This window comes from Nuphar pumila, chromosome 2, assembly GCF_984573655.1.
Source record: "Nuphar pumila chromosome 2, dmNupPumi1.hap1.1, whole genome shotgun sequence".
NCBI classification, from domain to species: domain Eukaryota; kingdom Viridiplantae; phylum Streptophyta; class Magnoliopsida; order Nymphaeales; family Nymphaeaceae; genus Nuphar; species Nuphar pumila.
Window position 1 is genome coordinate 84,849,806 of NC_143250.1, and position 23,550 is coordinate 84,873,355.

Here is a 23,550-nt window from a genome sequence, read left to right on the forward strand (position 1 = left end):
CTCATTTTATTTACCATCACCTTAGAGATAGTCTTGTATAAAAAATTGCACAACTTAATTGGTTTGAAATTCTTTAATTGGTCTGCCACTTATGATTTATGAATTAACTCAATCAAGGTAGCATTCACAATTCTCATAATTTTTTCTTTACAATCAAGGTAGCATTCACAATTCTCATAATTTTTTCTTTACAGAAAAAATCTTTAATAGCTGCAATTATGTCTCTTCTTATTATGTCCTAGTATCTTTGGAAGAACAAGCCCAAAAATCCATTTTGGGAGCTTTATCGCCTTTAGCTTGGAAAATGGCAGGTTGCACTTTCTCATTTGAGATAGAAGCTAATAAAGATTCATTCTCCTCCTGAGAAACGCATGGTCCATCCCAATATGGAAACGAATCAGATCAGGTCACCTCCTCATAAAGCAGTTCTTGAAAGATGTTAAGACACTCACTTTCAATGCGAGTCTGATCAGACACCTGGGACTTGTCTATGAGAAGATGGTTGATAGAGTTATGATGCCTTCTTATCTTAATTGAAGTCATAAATAATTTTGTGTTCATGTCTCCCTCTTGAAGCCAAAAAGCATGAGATTTTTTCCTCTACTAGGATTCCTCTAACACTAGAAATCTCTCCAGCTCTCTTTTAAAAATTCAGATTCAATATCTTCATGAGAAGGAAAGGCACAATTCATCAAAATTTGAATCTCCTAAAGTTGGTTCCACAATGATTAAATTTTACCTTCAAGATACCCTGATCTAGCCTTCTCAAAACTAGCAACTTCAATCTCACAACATTCAGTTTATTCAAGATATAAATCATAGGATACCCATGTTGCAAAGAGTTTCAACAAGCTGAAATGGTTTTTATGCATTCTTCTTCTGACAACCACCATTCAAAAAACTTGAAAGGTTGCCTAGTGCTCTTTCTCATAACCAATTCAGAATAAAAAATGAACAGAGAATGATCCGCAACCATTCTCGAAAATACCTTAAGGGAGCTACCCATTCCAACATCATCAAACCATTGATAGTAGTTGACGAAGCATCTATCCAGCTTACATTGCACATTATCGATGTCTTTTTTATTAGTAGTCCATGCATATCTCGCCCTTAGGTGTCCAATTTCGAATAGGCCACTTGCTAAGACAAAATCATGGAACTCAAATGCACACAAGATATTTGGCGGAGGCCCCATCTTTAATTTCTGAGTCATCAATAATCATTCAAGGTAGAGGCTCAGCGGACATCATAGCAATTTAAGCATTGAATTGCATTAATTTGTTCCCAACATGGTTAGAAAGGTACACGCCTACAACATTGAAGCAATTTCCATGGTCCACAACTGAATAATTGATAACGCCATCATTGATTTGAAAATCTGAGCATTACACCCGACCCTGGTCCCAGAAACACATAATGTGCATGATATCAAATTCACATAAAGCATCATAAACAATATTAAAATCCAGATATTTATATTTCAAAGATAAGAAATGCTTGAAAGATATCATAGGATCAATAATAAAGAACATCTTAGGATGATAAATTTGAAGAAAAGACGGGAGATCCATATGCACTTAAGGTTATGCAAAACCCTTGATATTCCATGAAAAATCTTCATTTAACACCTTTGGACTTACCTCCAGCGCCCCCAATGAGGCCTGAGAGTTATACGACTTACCCCAGTCGCCTACCCAAGCATAACTTTTTTTCTTGACAACCTACCGTTTAAAGTCAACCTCATCTAAAGGGAGATTGATGAAACTTCTCATTGTCTCACGAGAGACCATTTATGTGCCATCAGAAGCATCGTCAAAGATTTCATTCTCAACATGGTCAGCCCCTTCCACATCTCCATTGGAAAATGGGCCTGCATTCTTTGAGGAGATCAACTTTATCTCACCATCTTCGTTGACAATGAACTCCTCTGCCACTTCATCCCCCTTAGGGCCACTTTCCAAGTCCTGCGAAATATGTTGCCCTTCGTTTACAGCCACAACATCATCCGAAGCAGTCACACCCTGATTTAGGGGACTCGAATTGGTCAAGCCTGTGCACAAGATGCATCCTCTATCGAAATTTGTGCACCAATATCATCTTCCAAAGTAGACTCTCTCAAGATATCAAAGGGGTTCTCAATCCCTTTCACAGGAGCCTTGAGAACCCATATTTTTTGAGTTTTCTTTTTTCGAGCTTGTTTCCAACCATCATCTGAAACTTTCTTGGAGACTGGATTAGATTCACGTAGGCATCGCTCAATCCCATGACAACGAGATTGACACACCCCACAGACTTTAGAGAAAGTCTCATACTCAAAATTCAATTCACCATTAAATAAATCTCCTAAAATAAGAGGTGTAGAACCAAGCATAGGGCGGTTAATGAGTACTTCAATTAAAATTCTAGCAAAATGGAGACATACCTTAGAACTCGTACGCTAATCTACTGCCACAAGTTTACCTCGTAACCTTTCAACAATCATGGCAAACATGTCTTGGCACCAGATTGCTGGAGGTAAACTGCAAATAGGAGTCCATATAGGAAGAGATTTCATTCCATGAAACTTGGGGATCCCAGAACCATCCCACTATTCCATCAACATGGTTCTTCCTGCTAGCATTCAAGGTCCATGCTGAAGCACAGACATCATGTCCTCCTTGTTCCTAAATCGAACAAGAAACTCCCTTTCAGGGAGAGCAGAGAAAATAGGTTTTTCATTCAAATTTCATTTTTTGCACAGTTCAGCCACATAAAATTCTTGTTTCATATATTGGACAGGTATCTCATTTACAAACCAAAGAAAAATCATGAAGTTTTCATGTGACTAACATATAAATCTTGAAGAATATAAAACACCAGTTTCTCATCCTCCCTAGTCGGCTTATAACATAGTAGATTAAGATCTGTCGAGGTGCGTCCTACAATTTGGGTCCAAGATCAATGAGGCTTAGTTATGACCAAAGCATTATCCTCAACCTTTGCCAAGATCTGATTTCAAAGAATCAAGAAGATGGTTATGCTTCCGGTCACATGACCCATCCTTCATCTTGGATGGGGACGCTGATGGCTCCTTAGAGCCACGTCCAATAACACTACCAACGTTGGAATCCCAATGCACAACATCATCCTTCAGCTTTGATGGGCCATGCACATCCTGCATAATATCACCCATCAGCTTGGAGTTATGCAAGGCTTCCTCAATCAATCTCTTCTCTTGCGCAGTACTACTTACACCATGACAAACATTTTAGCAGCAGCATCATTGACCTTTCCATCCACCGAACTTAGCAAAGGGAATGTGGAACTTACCTCAGCAAACTCGACCTTCATCTTGGTCTAATCTAACATGGAAGAGTGAATATACTTCTGTATGGATCTGTCTTCCTTGCCGGTAGTAGTATCCTTCATCTTGGGTAAAGGCTGCATCGTGGAGACCAAATAACCCCTTGATCGGATATAGGCCTAGATTGATGGATACCCAAAGACTGAGGAATCCTGACCTGAAGCTGAGACGGGGAGACGTGGATCTCTTTGTCCAACATAATGCTCTTTCGATTTGGATTATCGTCATTTATCTCAGGCGATAACAAAACTGACGTCTTCATGGCATCGCCCTTCACCATGGGAGAAACTGAAGAGCACAAAGAAGACTACGCAAGAGACGACGGTCTTATGGGAGAGAGATCTTGGATGGCATCAACAGAGAGACTGGACGATATCCAAGGATAGGACGGCACCTGGCAAAAATGTTGATGCTAGAAACCCATAAAGACTACTGGCACAAGGCGGACGATGAAGCAGAAAAGATGGTCGCGCGAGGGAGGTTCGGCTCTGGGCAAACCCTAGCAGAGCATAACACCAAGCTACCTTCTTCAACTTGAAAGCCTTAAGCGAGACATGAGGTTTAGACTAGGTTGGCCCGAAGCAGGTTATATGTTTCCCCCAAGAACACGCAGGTGCGTGTTCTCGAGTCTGAATAAGCGCTACGTATGTAAGCACGTGGGGCTCATTTTCTCGTGTGTGTCAGCATCACTTAGCATCGGAGTTTGGTGTGTTTGCAAAGACTTAAGTACCCTTTCCCGTCATTAGCACCATAAAATGATGTTTTGAGTAAAGGACACAAATGTCCTTCCTCTAGAAAAGGTTAAAATCATCATCGTTTTCGCTCTAAAGAGTAAACTCCTCTGCTTTAACAGGAGCTCCTCGCAATATGTCACCCTAAACGTTCTAGATCACCCTTTGGTGATGCATCATCTGCTGTAACATGAGCTCCGATTGACGATGCACCATTTGCCATCGTCTGCTACCGCCGAAGCACCCTTTATTGTTGTCTACTGTAGTCGAAGCACCCTTTGCCATCGTCTGCTACTGCTAGAGAACCCTTTGTCGTCATCGTCTATTGTCGTCAGAGCACCCTTTGTCGTCGTCTGTTTGTGAGAAATAGTTGAACTACTAGAAAAATCAGTATTTTTTTATTGTTTATCATGATACGAGGGTGTAAACGTCGAACTAAATAGACAGAGAATAATAATTTATAATAGAGATAATGATGACAACGTCAAACTGAGTGGAGTGGCGATTTACAAAAGAAATCAGATAAGAGTGGCGATTTATAGTAAAAATCAAATCAGAGAGTAGCGATTTACAGTAAAAATCAATCAAAGAGTAGCAATTTATAGTGAAAATCAAATCATAGAATAGCGATTTATAATAAAAATCAGATAAGAGAGTAGCGATTTACAGTAGAAATCAAATCAGAGAATAGCGATTTATAATAAAAATCAGAAAAGAGAGTAGTGATTTACAGTAAAAATCAAATCAGAGAGTAGCGTTTTACAGTAGAAATCAGATCAGAGAGTAGCGATTTATTGTAGAAATCAAATAAGAGAGTAGCGATTTACAATAGAAAACAGATAAAAAAGTAGCGATTTACAATAGAAATCAAATCAGAGAGTAGCGATTTACAATAAAAATCAGATAAAAGAGTAACGATTTACAATAAAAATCAAATCAGAAACTAGCGATTTACAATAAAAATCAGATAAGCGAGTAGCGATTTACAGTAGCAATCAGATCAAAAAGTAGCGATTTATAATAAAAATCAGATCAGAGAATAGCGATTTATAGTAGAAATCAAATCAGAGAGTAGCGATTTACAGTAGAAATCAAATCAAAGAGTAGCGATTTACAGTAGAAATCAAATCAAAGAGTAGTGATTTACAGTAGAAATCAGATCAGAGAGTAGCTATTTACAATAAAAATCAGATCATAGAGTAGCGATTTATAGTAGAAATCAAATCAAAGAGTAGCGATTTACAGTAGAAATCAAATCAGAGAGTAGCGATTTACAGTACAAATCAGATTTCTACTGTAAATCGTTACTCTCTAATGTGATTTCTACTGTAAATCGTTACTCTTTGATCTGATTTCTACTATCAATCGTTATTCTCTGATTTGATTTCTACTGTAAATCGCTACTCTCTAATTTGATTTTTACTGTAAATCAATACTCTTTTATCTGATTTTTACTATAAATCATTCTTTTTAATAGAGAGAGAATAAAAAAAACCATGGCCGCTCAGAGAGAAATCTTATTGCTCTTTTTAACAGTTACAAGAGAGAAAGAAAAGAAAGAATTTTTACAAGGCAAGGGCGACAACTCTAAACCTAAACAAGTTGGGTCTAATCCATAAGAAACTGAGTCTCAAATATAAGCCCAAAAAAAAAAAATCTTTCGGGGGGCATTGGCCCCCACGACCCCCGCCTGCTGACCGCGCAGCAAGACCCGTGCTAAGAGGAGCCCCCGAACCCCCCTTCCTGCAAGGGCAAAACTTTGAATCAGGCTCCATAACTCATCAGGCAGGAGTGAGAAGGCGGCCATGTGTTGTAACACAAGCTAAAAACAAAGGTGAAACGTGCAAATCTATTTACGAGGAGTGGAAAGACATTTTCATCCAACGCATATCTATCTTACGGGAGGACATTTCCTTCAAAAGCATATCTACCTTTTTTATATGTTATTTTATCATAAAGTCATCGTAGGCAACATTGGCATATGAATTATTGCGGGTCCCAAGATATTCATCCGTACACACAGGAACACACGAATTTGTGTTTTGGGGGAGAACACACAACACCCTCTCGGGTTGGCCCTTGTAGGCAAGACTCCACATTTGTTTACCTTGGATTTCATTGCACCATATTCAATGCATGTCTTTGAGATCCTAAGTATTCAAACTTTGCCCAAGTGAGTGGTGATAGATGAATGTCTTAAAGGCAACCCATCATTGAGGTTTGGAGACCTCTGTTTTACAGTTTTGAGTAGGGATGCACACGAGCTGGGTTCGAGCCGAGCTTGGGCGGGCTTGGCTCTGCTCATGAAGGAAAACAGGTTGTTCAAGCTTGACTCGACCAATCTCGGTTCATGAAGGAAAACAGATTGTTCAAGATTGGCTCGAGTCAAGCTCAAGCAAGGCTGGGCTTGGCTCAATTTAAAAATGTTTTTTAAGTTTTTTGAAACTTGTGTAAAATGTTATTTTGAAAGAGATGCAAAAAGCGAGATTTGAAACAAATGAGTTTGACAAATAAGGTAGGACACATCTTTGTGTTAAGAATCTGAACAAAAACATATAGATATATAAATCCAATTTTTTTATATAACTATATGAATCGAGCCTAATCGAGCTTACCGAGCTTATTTGTGCTGGACTGCCTGTTCAAGTCGGCTCGTTTATGTGTTATTAGCTTGAAACCTTGTTCAAGCTCGGGTCATTTAATTTTTGAACTAGTTCGAGCCAAGACTAAACGAGTCTAGGCCGAGCCCAAGCTATCTTGGCTCGTTGTGCATCCCTAGTTTTGAGTACTTAAAATTAAATCCACTTGTTTGATTCTTCTGACGCTCACCATAGTGTTGTAGCATATCAGCATATATTATTTGGCAAAGAACTAGACATACATGAATGGTTCCTATTCATATCCTGATTCCGCCGTGCAGTAGCATAAGATGAAACAAAATTGTGGTCTTTCCTCTAAACTTGATTTTTTTCTTCATGTGGTATACCGACAAAACAACAGAAAATCCAGCTCTTCCAGTTACATCTGCGAAGCAACCGAATGATGTTACAAACGTATGTCAGGAAGCAAGTTCCCATCATTGACTTAGTTCATTTTCAAGTATATTTTGGAATTCAGTCTATGGTTCAATTTTGACATTTTCCAATGGATTAGATAGATAGATATAGAGAGTGCATGGTTTAAAAACTGGCCGAGTCAACCCAGTGACTCGGTTATTTACTGGGTCAACTCAGTGAATGACCCAGAAATAAATAAAACTCGGCGGAGTCATGGGCTGACCTTGGCTGAGTCAGTTGAGTTTTAGCATGACTCGGCCAATTCATACCTATATATACATATATATTATATTTTACATATAATTACATATATTATATATAAAAATATGGTTATACATATATTAATAAAATTTTACATTAAGCTTATTATAAAAATATCATATAATGCATATTATATATTAGAAATATACTATAAAATATATATATATATATATAATTAACATGACCCAGCCGAGTCACGAGTCAATCAAGGATGAAACAAGTGATGAGTCACTGGGTTTTAAAACTATGAGAGAGAGCGACTTATTGATTGTTTCTAAATATGATAGGAATTGGTCATCAATCTAGAAGAAATTTGGCGTTGTTGTTTGGCTCAAAATTTTTAGTCTTTAACCAAGTTTTTTGGTCAAATAATCCTTTTGGAAGAAAAGTCTACCTTATGAAATATGTTTAGTCCTATATTGAATATTTGTTTAGAAATACATTAGGTTTTAAACATATAGAGTTTAATTTTGAACTTTAAAATTGGACTTGATCGGTTTCAAATTCAAATTGGCTTGATTCGGTTTGGTCTTGTTTTGGATTTGGTTTTGGTTTTGGTTTGACTTTGATAAGTCTTTTTTATTACTTATTTTTTAACCGTTTTGGTCTTCATAAAACGTCTTTAAAAGAGATTTTCAACATCCCAGTCATTTTGGACTATAACTGAGTGTGTCACCTAGCCCAAACGGCTAGCCCAACGTTATGAAGGACTTAATGGCTATTATGGGGCATGCTAAATGTTGCAGTAGTTAAATTTTTTTTTTTTGTTTTTTTGTTTATGAAGCTACTCAGATAACCATGTCATGGTAGTTGGTTGCCATAATGCAAAAGGTGATAAAAAAAACATGAAGGTGAAGCGAGTTGCAGTTTATTCTTCAGCACCCAGGTTTTACCCAAATCGGCAATTGTCGCTTTTAAGATAATGTTATAGTGCGGGCCTCAGCCATTTTGGTTTTTGACATCTCCATGGTCGACATCCAGATGGTGCAGAAATTCCAATATTTGAAACTTTCGTAAGGTTTTGACAATTGAAATAGGCACATTGAAAAGTTTTTGACGCCGAGTAAGTTTAGCATTAGCAAAGTTGAAGCCTTCTAGGCAAACAAGAAAGCCAGAGATCTGTGGGTAATCAAGGACTTTTAGTAATAATGAAAGTTTATTTCACGTTGCTGGCATCCGAAAAAGTATTTCAATGCCACAAAAATCCAAAATTTCCTAGATTTATTTGATATTTAGATTTCTTAGGAGTTTCTGCTCTCAAATTTGAGGTACCCATTTCCTCTTCGTGATTTAAACGCTTACTTTTTCCCTTTTTATGTGCTTATTTAGTGGTCTGAATTTGCGACAACACTTCATGATATGAACTTTTAAGTCTTATAATATGAGCTTTTAAGTCGTCTATGAGAAATCATATTTTTCTGTAGTTCTTTCTTGTTTCTCTTATTCTCTTTTCTTTTTTTTCTGTTGCTTTTGTTGATAAAGAATGTCTACTGTTGCAAGTGTCAAGGAGAATCGTCTAGGTTGGGCAGCAAAAGATGAATCGGGGTTTCTTTTACCCTTCCGAGCATATTGTGTTGTTGAGATTGGTAGGAGCTCTTCTTGCTTCTTGTGTTCTCTTCTGATCTTTTGTATGTCAGTTACTGTAAACAATAATGGAGTTGAATGAACCTGTAGAGTACGAAAACATACCTTTTTCGTTGTTGCGGAAGCGAAAAAAAAACAACGAATCGATGATGCTTGCTTTTGCTTAACGGATGTGTTCTCTCACTTGGAGAGAACGATGATTCCACGAGTCCAAATGCTAATCACGTTGATTCACCACAAAACACACTATCTTCTTCTTACTGTTTCTTTTCTATGTGCACAAATCTCTCTGTTGAGATTTCTCTCTCTCAAAGACACAATGCACTGTAACCCACAGTGTACCAGCGTACACAGTGCTTTTTCTTTCTCTTAAGCACACACCAAAAGAAAACCAGCCTTTTGTGTCTTCCTGTTTTTTTCACTTTCTTCTCTGTTTTCGCCCAAATGAGAGAGCCTCAGTAAATGGGGAGTGGGTGGTTTCCAAAACCATCCCCTCCTCAAATGGTGGGCCGGGTCCGGATCTCGACCATCATGGGCGGACCCAGTACCCAACCCAACATTCTCTCACTCGCACATGATGGGAAGAGATCTTAGAAGAATGAACACCAAACGTGCTCATATGGTGAATAACATCGTGTATTCATACTGGCAAATGGACCGTGCGACCCGTGAACTTAAGGAGTGGAGGCATATTATGTACCGGTTAGTGTAACATAATAGCCTAAACCTGCAAATAATAAGATAACACAAGGTATACCTGCACAAGCCAAGTAAGAAGCTCACTGTGTCCTAGATCAAATACATTTTTCATATTCTAGCATATTGAATCCCTCTGCACATATTATAGTGCTAAGTTATGCTAGACAAGGCCTTTCATTATGCCACATGTTTCATCATAAACCCAAACGTCCCCAGGATGCAGTAAAATAAGCTAGCTTTTAACATGTGCATAATCTGAAAATGTCAAATGATCTTCCTTTCCAACTCTTATTCTTTGAATCAAGATAAGTTATTTTCCCAGACATGTTCTTTTAGACCGAATCATACATGGTCTTAAGCAACATGCTAAAGTAGCAACACTTGTCTTTCTCCTTCAAATAAGGACATCAATATATATATATATATATTAAGGACTCACACAATGAAGAAGCAGGGATCATTCTTCATTTCCTTTTGTGGTCGACTTATAGTCATGGTACGACATACGTGGTATGACTCATGTATTACGGCAAGACTTTCTCACTCCAGTGAGTGTATGCATACACCATAAATTCTTTGTCGTACAGATCTTTATTAGTTCAGTTCCTTCCCAAGAAACTAACTTTAGTCTTTCAGGATGCACATTCCCATGCAATGTCTATCCAAGTCCTCAGATCTGGTCAACCAAGTTACCCTTGACATTTAGATATCAAGGTCGGTCTCTCCATATAGTTAAATATACACAAGACCTCATCCTAACCCGGTTAGGGCGATGTATCCCATATACGTATATATGGCGGATATCATAACTCATTGTACTCCCACTCTTTTGAGTTATTATCACATGATATCCCCAAAATCCGACATGCTTCTTAATTCAACAATCCTGGATTTTGTTATATCTCACCTCAGTCCGCCCACAAGCAGCGTTTGAGGCGATAAATCCGTGTGAGAAGATTTATCTCAAACCTGGTAGCATACTTATATAGATGTGCAATATGTTATACAATGATCATAGAAAGAAAATATGAATAACATTAGCATATCAAATCTTACAAATACTCATAAATTTTACATGTTTAACATAAGAATCCCTATTGATTGGCTAAGTAAAGGGATCTGCCACCATATCTTGGGTATTAACATATGTCAATGCAACCTTGCCTTTAGATACAATATCGCGCATATACTTGCATCTCGTATCAATATGTTTGGTTTTATTGTGAAACTTGGGATCCTTAGCAAACGCAATTGCCGCTTGATTATCACAGAATAAAGTCACTGGCAATTTTGCTTCAGAAGAGAGTGTCAAATGTTTGATGAATCTCCTTAACCAAACACATTCTTGTACTGCGAATGAGCCTGCAACAAATTCAGCTTCCATTGTGGACAAGGCTACACACGTCTGCTTCTTGCTACACCAAGATATAGCACCATTGTTCATCAAGAATACATAGCCAGATGTAGACTTACGCTCATCAGGGTCCCCGCCCCAATCTGCGTCGATATAGCCTACCACACGCATGTTACCACCATGGTAACAAAGAACTGAATTTGATGTGCCTTTAAGATATCTCATAATCCTCTTGACAGCCTTCCAATGGGCTTGTCCCGGATTAACTTGATATCTACTCACCAACCCTACTGCATAACATATGTCAGATCGAGTGCACATCATAAGGTACATAAGGCTGCCTACTACACTGGAGTAAGGGACTTTTGACATAGCTTCTATTTCTTTAGATTCCTTTGGACACATCTTAAGACTTAAATCATTCCCTTTTGCAACAAGAGTATCTATGGGTTTACAATCTTGCATATGAAATCGTTCTAAGACATTCTTTATATATGACTCTTATGAAAGAGAAAGAAGTTTTTTTGAACGATCTCTTTTTATCTCTATGTCCAGCATAAAGCATGCTTCACCCATGTCTTTTATTTCAAAATGAATAGACAACCATTCTTTAATGGTTTTTAGAAACTCCAAATGATTACTAGCCAATAAAATATCATCCACATATAGAGTTAGAATCACAAATTTTGGACCTTGACGCTTAAGATAAACACAGTGGTCCTCATCAATCATAGCAAAGTTATTGCTCATGATGGTCTCATGAAACCTTAAATACCACTAACTGGGTGACTGCTTTAATCCATAAATGGATCGTTTGAGCTTGCACACTTTGCGCTCGAAACCAGCAGTAACAAACCCCTCGGGTTGTTCCATATATATTTCTTCATCCAGTTTTCCATTAAGGAATGCAGTTTTAGCATCCATCTGATGTAATTATAAATTCATATGTGACACTATGGCTAACAAAACGCGAATAGAGGTCAATTTGACCACAGGTGAGAATGTTTTATCATAGTTTATCCCTGCCATCTGTGTGTATCCTTTAGCAACCAAACAAGCTTTATATCGCTTGATAGATCCATCAGCATTCCTTTTAATATTGAGAACCCATTTGCTCCCAATAGGTTTTCTTCCTTTTGGAAGATTAACAAGATCCCAAACCTTGTTGGATTCCATGGATTTCATTTCCTCTTCCATCGCCTTGTGTCATTCATTCCTTTTAGGACAAGATAGAGCATCTCTAACACTCTTAGGTATTTTATCATCTTGGGGCAAAACCACAAAGGCTTCCCCTTCGATTTGGAATCTCCGACGAGGAATTCTTTTCCTCAAACTCTTTCGAGTTGTCAGATCTTCATCAAAATCAATATCCACTTGAGTGTTACTCCTACTATCCAATAGTGGTATAGACACATCCTCTTGTGTCTCTAAAACATGATGATCAATCTCTTTAGATTGATCTTCATCATCCAATTCATAGAACTGGAAGTGACACTCTATCTCTCCCCTTTTAAGAAAGTCACTTTCAATAAATGTGGCATCTCTAGAATCTATTTCAGAAACACTCCCATCAGTATTCTCTTCTAAGAATACATATCGTTTTGAATGTTCACAGTATCTTATAAAGATACACTTCTTTCCCCTAGGACCTAATTTTCCATATTGATGGGAAAGATTATGGACATATGCAGCAGACCCCCAGGGTCAGAGATAAGCCAAATCTGGCTTTCCACAATTCATAGGTAGTTGAAGAAATAGATTTAGATGGTACACGATTTAATACATGAGCGGCAGTCAATAAGCAATCACCCCAAAAGGAAATAGGTAAATTTGCCTGCGCCATCATGGACTTGACCATCTCTAAGAGGGTCCTATTCCTCCTTTCTACAACACCATTTTGTTGTGGAGTTCGAGGAGTAGTTAATTGTCTATCTATCCCTTTATCATCACACAATTACTTGAATTGTTCGGATAGATATTCACGTCCACGATCTGTTCTCAAAGCCTTGATCCTACGATCAAGTTGATTCTCCACCATGTTCATAAAAGATCTAAAGTAATCCAATGCTTCAGATTTATGCGTAATTAAATACACATGGCTAAATCGTGTATAATCATCAATAAAAGTGATGAAATATGAAGCTCCCTACCTCATTGCCACATTCATTGGCCCACATATATCTGAATGAATTAATTGAAGAGGATAGGTTGCTCTAATTGCCTTTCCAAAAGGTAATCGAGTTGCTTTTCCAGCAAGACAATGCTCACATATAGGCATTTCCATCTTCGCATGGGATCCCAAAAGACCCTCTCGTGCGAGCCTATCCATTCTCTTTTTCCCTATATGTCCAAGCCGAGCATGTCATACAGATACATCTACATCCATATTATTAGCAGTTGAAACAAGTGAAAAACATTCATCATTAACATTCAAATTAATAAGTTTTGTGTCCAACACATAGAAACCATTCATCAAGAAACCAGAAGCAACTAAAGTTTGTCCACAAATGATGTTAACATTGACATCCTCAAACACAAGTTTATAGTTTAACCTAGACAAAGCAGAAACTGAAATCAAATTTCGTCGAATATCTGGAACATGCAAAACATCATATAATAATAGAGATCGTCTTCCACGCAAATCCAATTTGTCAGTCTCGATTCCTTTGACTTCTGCTCTAGTGTTATTCCCCAGCAACAACCATTTTGAACCAGATGGCATCTTCCTATATTAGACGAAGTTTGTGCGGTCTTTGGTCACATGGTCAGTGGCTCCTGAGTCTACAATCCACATAGGATTAGATTCAATAATTAGTGCACAACTACAAACATTTGCACAAAAAACATGAGTCATAAGAAAATGTACCTTCTCTTGCTCATGACATTCACGAGCATAGTGACCCAAATTGCCACACTTAAAGCATTTTGCATTTGCCTTATTTTTCTTGCTTCCACGCTTCCCAGAGCGCTGATAAGGCTTCTTTTCTTTCTCTTTGTCTTGTCCCTTCTTGTTACCCTTCTTGAACCTCCTTGGTCCATAGAATTTCTTCTTAAAAGAATTTGACCTTTTAGAGCTTTTTGCTACATATGCCCTCATGCTAGATGATTGAGTCGCCTCAAGGCGATCATTTTCCAGCTCTACATGACGGGCGATATCATCGAAAGTCTTAATACTTTCGTTATGAGTCATATTAATTTTCATATGTTCCCAACTATGTGGCAGAGAACGAATCACAGCCTGGACCTGTTGTTCATCTGTAAGGGTATGCCCTGCACTATTGAGCTCTCTAATCATGTTTGTCATCTCCCTGAGATGTTGGCTCACGGTGTGTTGAGGGGACTTTTTGTATGAATCGAACCTGATGGTCAACCTCCTTAGTTTTGTGGCTGATGTTCCCCCAAACTTATCTTTAAGGGCCATCCACATCTGTTGAGCAGTCTTATAATGCTCAAATTGGCACATGATGTCATCCTACATAGAACATAGCATGGTGACACGCGCAACAGTATTCATGCGCTTCCATTTCTCATAGGTTTTCATGTCCTTACGAGATTGTGCCCCAGTACCAATTTCAGGTCGTTCCACAGTATGGTTGAGAACCTCCAAGGCCTCAGCCTCCTCCAGTGTAAACTGAATCTTTCTATGTCATATATATATCATAGTTATCACCATTCAGTTTTTCAATTCGTGCCAAGTCTATTATTGATTTACTTGGTGCAGCCATGTCATTTTATATAAGAGTAAAGCAATGCGCAAAAAAAAAATAATGTTATTCAAGCATGTTATGATCTAATCATTAGCACATCTATATGCAGTCATAATCACACGATTAGGTAACATATAATTTTTTATAGGGTGTGAAATCGAAAGATCACTACATTCACAATCATCTTCCACTTTCCCTAAGATAATTACATTTACCTAAACCGTATTATGACTGTCTAAAAAAAATTAACATATAGAGTAAGTACTTAAAAATTCCATCTCATAATCAATACGATTATATCATATTCATATACATTCATGAATAAACTATATAATAAAATGAATTCATGAAGGCCTGGCTCATATGTGGTTCTAACCATTTGCTAAAATGTCTCGGCCCACATGAACCCTTGCCCTGCCAAGATTCAGCCAAAAAAATAAATTTCCGCAGCCTGCGCCGCAGTGCCAGGAACTCGGCCTGCGGCCTATGCCGCAAGGCAGGGACAGACCGGCTTGAACCTGCGACCTATGTCGCAGAGCTGGGAGCAATCAAGCATGTGGCTCGAGCTGCAGGATCGGGTCAGGCTGAATAACAAAGTTTGTGGCCTATGCCGCAGGATGGAAACAGAAGAGCCTACGGCCAATGCCGCAGAGTTACGTCAGGCCAGACAGAGCCTGCGGCCTATGTCGCATGCAGGGAGCATAAAAAAAATGGCCAACACCGCTGCATGACCTGGTCAGACCTGCGCCTTATGTCGCATGGTCTGGCCCATAGTCGGACCTGCTCCGCACTAGGGCTGGCTGCAGCCCAGGTCTGCAACCTAGTTGCAGAATCTGCTGTTATAGCAAAAAAGACGCATGGCCGGAGGCCAGACCGCCGCCCATGACGCGGGTCCAGCGCTGACCAAGTATCGCGGTCTGTCTACAGCGGGGGCCAGCAAACAAAACAACAACAAAAATGTTCTGGTCCAGATATTAACAACGGACGGTCTCATATGGCGCCCTTTTTCAAACATCCGGCCATGAAACAGCAAAAAATATTTTCGCAAGCAAAAACGAGCATCAAATAAAACGCTATGCTCTGATACCAATGTAGAGTACGAAAACATACCTTTTTCGTTGTTGCGGAAGCAAAAAAAAACAGTGGATCGATGATGCTTGCTTTTGCTCAACGGATGTGTGCTCTCACTTGGAGAGAACAATGATTCCACGAGTCCAAATGCTAATCACGTTGATTCACCACAAAACGCACTATCTTCTTCTTCTTACTATTTCTTTTCTCTGTGCACAAATCTCTCTGTTGAGATTTCTCTCTCTCAAAGACACAATGCACTGTAACCCACTGTGTATCAGCGTACACAGTGCTTTCTCTTTCCCTTAAGCACACACCAAAAGAAAACCAGCCTTTTGTGTCTTCCTGTTTTTTTCACTTTCTTCTCTATTTTCGCCCAAATGAGAGAGCCTCAGTAAATGGGGAGTGGGTGGTTTCCAAAACCGTCCCCTCCTCAAATGGTGGGCCGGGTCCGGATCGCGCCCATCATGGGCAGTCCAGTACCCAACCCAACAGAACCAACTCAACCTTCGGTATGTGGGATATGCATTCTAAGTTACGCATGAAAACGGGAATCTGAGATTAGGCTGAAGTTATGGGTCCAACCTTGATTTCCATGATAAGGAATTATCAAATCGGGTTTCATGCTATGCAAATCATTTCATCTGCAATGCTAAATCATGCAAGTTATTAATGTATATCTGTACTCAGGGAAAGACGATCTTCTGTCTCCTTGTCATTCTTGGACGTTTGGGCCTTCGAACTCAAGGACTCAAAGTCTGAATCTTAAAGGGGCCTTGGTCCTCTTTTTGTAGGAGTGACATTTCAAGCACAGACATTTCTGAAATATTTCTCTTTTCCCTTTTCTTTTTGCTTAGACTTATTCTGAGAATTTTCTGCCCCTTGGATTTTTAATTTCAATTCTGAGTCGCTCATTTGTACATGACAAAAGGCAGAGGGAAGAAATTTTTTTGTTTATTTTATTCAACTGAGTGGTTCTTTGAATGGTTAATGTGTTTGAATTTTCAATCTTGTACAATAAGGGAAACGAAAAATGTGCAGGGTCCCTGAAAGTGATGATGTTTCCCTATAGCTCACCATAACTCAGTGGAGTTTGTTAAACTCCTGTAGAGAGTGTGAATACTGCAATGACAGACAGGAAGTTCACTGCGTTAAAGGTAGAACTTCTACATCCAATGCTATTGACAGGGATGACACAATAACTAGAGGGTACTCAAGCCACATTGTTGTCCGCAAATGGTCAGTATCAGCATTTTGAGGTGGATACGTTGAGTTCTCAACAGTTTGGATATTACATGGAGTAAATATCTTAGACAGGATAAAGTCAGAGGCACCTCTGATGGATTACTGTCAGAGGTGCCTTGGATGCCATTCATGCATGTGATGAAGGGCAACCCAAATACCATGGTTGGATAGTTTACTTCTCATATGAGCCCCACAAATATTATCAGAACCGTTCATGTTCTAGTTGAACGGCATCTAAAGCACAAAAAATGAACGGCTGAAAAACAAGAAAAACTGGTGATGTTTGGGTTGCCGTTCGTCTCATGGCTGAATGAGCATCCAAGGAACCTGTGATGATAATATTGTCAAAGGTGCCGCTGACCTGGTACAGACTCAAATCTGTTGCAGTAAATTGGTTGCTGGTTTGGACCCTCCTGTTCAAGCACTAAACCTTCTTGCGGACCGTTTATCTTTTGGGGTTAGCATATGTAGATCCGGGGACTACGAAGCTATTCGTACTTCACACCAATTGCTATTGAAATCTTTATTTTCCTTCGTTCTTTGTCATTTCTTTGCAGGTTTTTCCTTAAAACAATTTTTGCATATAGATTTTAAATCCATGTTTCTATAGGATGGAAACTCATATCTTTACTTGGCAATTTACTTCGTGCATTTAACATCTAATTTTGTGGAAATATTGTGACCTAGTGCTAGAACTTGCTCTGTAGCATAAGGTTTTCTGTTTGAATTTGCAAGAGTTGGCAACTGTGTTGATGGCGGTGTTTTTTTAGAGAAAAAATAATGAACAGATTCAGATAAAGGGGTATACAGCAGACAGACAGGCTTGATGAGATATCAAACCCAATATAGCAAATAAACAGCAGGTCCCAAACAAAGCAGGTCGAAACTCAACATGAATAATGCCAGGAATATTTTCAGACATAAAATTAATATCAAACAAAAAAGAGGAAAGAACCGATTGGGATCAGCCCTCTAGAACTAGAAGATCCCTCTCTCCTTCCCAATCCAGTCAATCCATTGCCTGGCTACTTGGAGCGTGCTCTAGCAGAAACCTCTCACCTCAAGAGTTCAAGTGTGGCTGCATAGTTGCTGAATAGACCTCTAAAAATACAATGATTTCGCTCAGACCAAATTAACTTCCAAGCTGATAGCAGCCATATGAACTTCCAACGTTTTCTTTTGAGATTCATATGTGATGCAACCAAGGTGTCTCTAGGGAAGCAAGTAGAGTCCCCACATGCACGGTTCAACATACTTCTCATAAAGTCACACTCCCAAAACAAGTGCATTAGTATTTCCTCCTCACATTGGCATAAAATGCACAGACTTGCAAGAAAGAGTCCCCGCCTTTTGAGTCGGCAGTTGATGGCGGTGTTGAATTTCGTAAAATCCTCAGGTACTGTTATAGGATACCAAAGAACTGCTGTGTGTAGGTATCACAGTATATTCACCCATGATACGTCATAAGATGAGCTATCTGGCTTGGGGGCCTTGGTCACATGGCTGTGAAGTTTGGGAAGGCTTTTGCCTTTGCATGTAACAGTTTTTAGCACATCAACATCAAAGAAAAACGAAGCTCCAACACTTTTTGGGGCAGACATTAATTATCTCTTCAGATAAGGAACAAATGGAGGTGCATTTTATAATTCATTGGTTGAACTCTCGCTTCTGCATTGAGTTCTTTGGATACATGGTGATGAAACCATGATTCTTCTTCTGAAGCACCTCCTATTTTTCTTCAAAAATTCTTCTTTTGTTAACCATGCTCTTCTACTTTTTGTAAAGAGGACACAAGTTTGGGGGAAAAAGTTGGTTTTTTATTTTGTTTCCATTCTAGTTCCTAAAAGGGAAATGATTGCCTGATTAATAGTTACCTCGAAGCTCACTTGGGAAGCATTGAATTCTACGATGTAATGAAAAGATAAAACGTTTGTTTTAGCATCATTTTTTACTGTTTTCTAGTGGCTTCCAATTGTTGTTTCAAGCTTGCTTCCCTTAACCTAAAATAAGCATATATCAATTAGCAAGTCATTACTCTTTCTCAAGTAATGTCTAGATTGATCTATGCATTCAAAATTAGAATCCCTGGACTTAAAAATTGATACTGCTTCTGGTGATCATTCCTTTGATCTATATATGCCACTTCTGAAGACTGCTGGAGTTTTCGTGTTGGTTGGCTTTCCAAGTGAAATTAGAATCCGACCTGCTAACCTTATTTTAGGTAAATGCAGCATAAGGTATATTGGGATTCCTATTCATTCCCTCGTGCTTCTTGAAATCTTGAGACCTCTCTTGTTGATGTGAGACCTCTCTTGGGATTCCTATTCTTTCCCTCGTTTCATGACTTTTGTAACTGTGGCAGGCATGAGGAGCATTTCTGGTAGTGTAATAACAGGTAGATCTAAAGACACACAAGACGCTTGATTTCTGTGCTGCACATGAAATGTATCCAAATATTGAAGTCAACCCCATTCAGTACATCAATGAAGCACTGGGGAGGATTATAAAGAGAGACGTCAACTACCGGCATCACGAACTCTCTAAAGTGATGATGATCAAAGAAGCATCATATACTTTGACTAGAAAAGGATGACACTTATTTCTTGTGCATGTTATATGCTTTATGCGGGCACTGTTACTGCATGTGAAATAAGCATGTTCTTTCTGAGAAGGTGGTGTATGTTCGCCCCAGATGATTCACTGAATCCCACGTCTGTGTTTGGGGCTTTGAATGAGCACCACGTATACAAGCACATGGGCTTGTATTCCCGTGTATGTTGACATAACTTTGCATCGGACTCTGGTGTTGTTGCAAAGACTTAAGTACCCTTTCTTGCTATTCTTCTCATAAAGTGATGGTTTGAGAAAATGACAAAAATGCCCTTTATTCAAAAAAGAAAAAACAAACAGTTCAAAAAAAGGACAAACATGTCCTCCATCCAGAAAGTCGATGATGATGTTGACTCTTCAAAGTCTTCTTTTTCTTTCTCCGTAAAACACTGTAAAACCCTCTCTCTCTAGAGAAGAAATCAAGGGAGGATTCTTGAAAACACTTAAGTGCCCCAAAGATGATTATTTAAGACCCAGTCTTTGCACAGCAGGATTATCCGAGAAAGAAATCTCCCCTGGAGGAGGCCATGAACATCAACCCTCTGACTCCCTTCTCTTTCTGCTTCTGTGCACATCCAGCAGAAGATCCTACATTGCTCCATCAAGCACCGACTGACCTGCACATTGACTCTTGTGGAGCCTGATTCAGAGTTTTTACCCTTACAGGAGGAGGGTTTGGGGGCTCCTCCCAGCGTGGGTATCATCATTCAACTAAATGAGTTGTAGATCCTGATTCCGAGTTTTTACCCTTACAAGAGAGGGGTATAACCTCATCTCACTCTCTCTCCCTTCTCTCTCTACTTCTGTGCACATCCAACAAACGATCCAACATTTCTCCATCAAACACCGACTGACCTGCACACTAATTGTAGCATCGTTCAACTTCATGAGTTGTGGAGCCTGATTTAGAGTTTTTGCACTTACAGGAGGGGGGTTTGGGGGCTCCTCCCAGCGTGGGTAGCATCATTCAACTTGAAGAGTTGTGGAGTCTGATTCAAAGTTTTTACCCATTCATATTTTAAGGCATTAAATCTCATGTTTGAACATCCACGCATGTGCAGTTTGCTTTCATCATGTTCAGTTGCTTTCTAGATTATATTTTGAATTCTGGTGCATTTTAGATCTATCAATTTGTATGTAACCAGAGCTTATTTTAATCTGAATTTTTTACTGCAACTTCATGCATATGTCTTCATGCTCTCCACCAAAAATTAGATCAATCTGAGTTTGTTTGACTCATTTTAAAAATTGAAATTCAAAACCTGTTATTTTGCACCGTCAGGATTTTAGCAGAATCAGGACCAACTTGCGGGAGTGATTTTTCCCTAACCAGAGATGATCTTTCCAATCTGTAAAAAAAGGTTGTTTTCTAAATTGAATCTAGTTTGCTCATATCAAATTTTAGCGATTTTTATGGTGTTTTCATACCAGTTTTAGGTCGAAAACCATAACCCTTTCACCCTGTGTCATTTTAACGGCTCAGATTTTGATCCATTTTATTTGAATTTTATTTACCTAATGGGAGATCATTTTTCAATTCTGTAAAACGGGTTCTCTTTGTTTATGTGTCTAGTTCATCCCTGTAAATTTTCAGAATTTTTCATGGTCAATTACTATTTTATTTTGATTAAATACCAGAACCTTGTATCCAGATTTTATAAATGTTCTGATTTTGGCCCCCATATCATGACTGTTGTAGCACTTCTTCAACAAATCGTTATTTGATTGACAATATTCTTCAACAAATTGTTGTTATGATTTTTTTGGGTCTCTAATGAGTCTCTATTATGATTTGTAGTATTTTTGGGTCTCCAACGAGCCTCACAATGATTTATAGTGTTGTTCAGTCTTTTAACTATGATTTATAGTGCTTTGGGGTCTCCAACGAGCCCCACAGCGATTTGTAGTATTTTTCGGTCTTTTAACTATGATTTATAGTGTTTTCGAGTCTCTAACGAGACCCACAGCGATTTATAGTGTTGCTGGACCTCGCTATAGTGATTTGTAGTGTTTCTCGCTAAACACTACAGCGATTTGTATCACAAATCGCTATCCGAATCAGGACCAACTTGTCAGGGCCATATCTCCCTAACCAGAGATCGGATTTCAAATCTGTAAACAATGGTGTCTTTGTTATGAAGTCTAGTTTATTCCTGTAAATTTTCAGCGATTTTTATGGTCATTTGATACCCCATTTAGATCTAAAACCAGACCCCTATCAGTCTGCCTTATTTGAGTGACATAGGTTTTTATTTCATTTTGTAAAAGTCATATCTCCCCAACGGAAGATCATTTTCCAAATCCGTAAAAAGGGTTTTTTTACTCTATGTGTCTAGTTTATTTCTGAAAAGTTTTATAACTTTTTATGCTCATTTGATATTTCAAACCTGTTAAAAACCGAGACATGTTATTATTCCGTTTTAAGTGAGTGGGTGGAAGTTAATTATAACCCTTCTCGGTTTTTAACAGGTTTGAAATATCAAATGAGCATTAAAAGTTATAAAACTTTCCAGATATAAAGTAGACACATAGAGTAAGAAAACCCTTTTTACGGATTTGGAAAATGATCTTCCGTTCAGGAGATATGACTCTTACAAAATAAAATAAAAACCTATCTCACTCAAATAAGGCAGACTGATAGGGGTCTGGTTTTAGATCCAAATGGGGTATCAAATGACCATAGAAATCGCTGAAAATTTACAGGAATAAACTAGGCTTTATAACGAAGACACCACTTTTTACGGATTTGATATCCGATCTTTGGTTAGGGAGATATGGCCCTCACAAGTTGGTCCTGATTCGGATAGCGATTTGTATCACAAATCGCTGTAGTGTTTAGCGAGAAACACTACAAATCGCTATAGCGAGGTCCAGCAATACTATAAATCGATGTGGGTCTCGTTAGAGACCCGAAAACACTATAAATCATAGTTAAAAGACCAAAAAACACTACAAATCGCTGTGGGGCTCGTTGGAGACCCCAAAGCACTATAAATCATAGTTAAAAGACCGAACAACACTATAAATCATTGTGAGGCTCGTTGGAGACTCAAAAATACTATAAATCATAGTAGGGACTCATTAGAGACCTAAAAAAATCATAACAACAATTTGCTGAATAATATTGCCAATCAAATAACGATTTGTTGAAGAAGTGCTACAACAGTCAGGATATGGGGGTCAAAATCAGAACATTTATAAAATCTAGATACAAGGTTCTGGTATTTAATCAAAATAAAATAATAATTGACCATGAAAAATTCTGAAAATTTACAGGGATGAACTAGACACATAAACGAAGAGAACCCGTTTTACAGAATTGAAAAATGATCTTCCATTAGGGAAATAAAATTCAAACAAAATGGATCAAAATCTGAGCCGTTAAAATGACACAGGGTGACAGGGTTATGGTTTTTGACCCAAAACTGGTATGAAAACACCATAAAAATCGCTGAAATTTGGTATGAACAAACTAGATTCAATTTAGAAAACAACCCTTTTTACTGATCGGAAAGATCATCTTTGGTTAGGGAGAAATCACTCTCGCAAGTTGGTCCTGATTCTGCTAAAATCCTGACGGTGCAAAATAACAGGTTTTGAATCTCGATTTTTAAAGTGGGTCAAACAAACTCAGAATGATCTGATTTTTGATGGAGAGCATGAAGACATATGCATGAAGTTGCAGTAAAAAAATCAGATTAAAATGAGCTCTCGGATGACCATCGGGAGGAGCTTCCAAACCCTTCTCTTGTAAGGGCAAAAACTCTCAATCAGGCTCCACAACAAATCAAGTTGAACGATGCTATCCACATTGGGAGGAGCCCCCAAACTCTCATCCTATAAGGGTAAAAACTGTGAATCAGACTCCACAACTCATCAAGTTGAATGA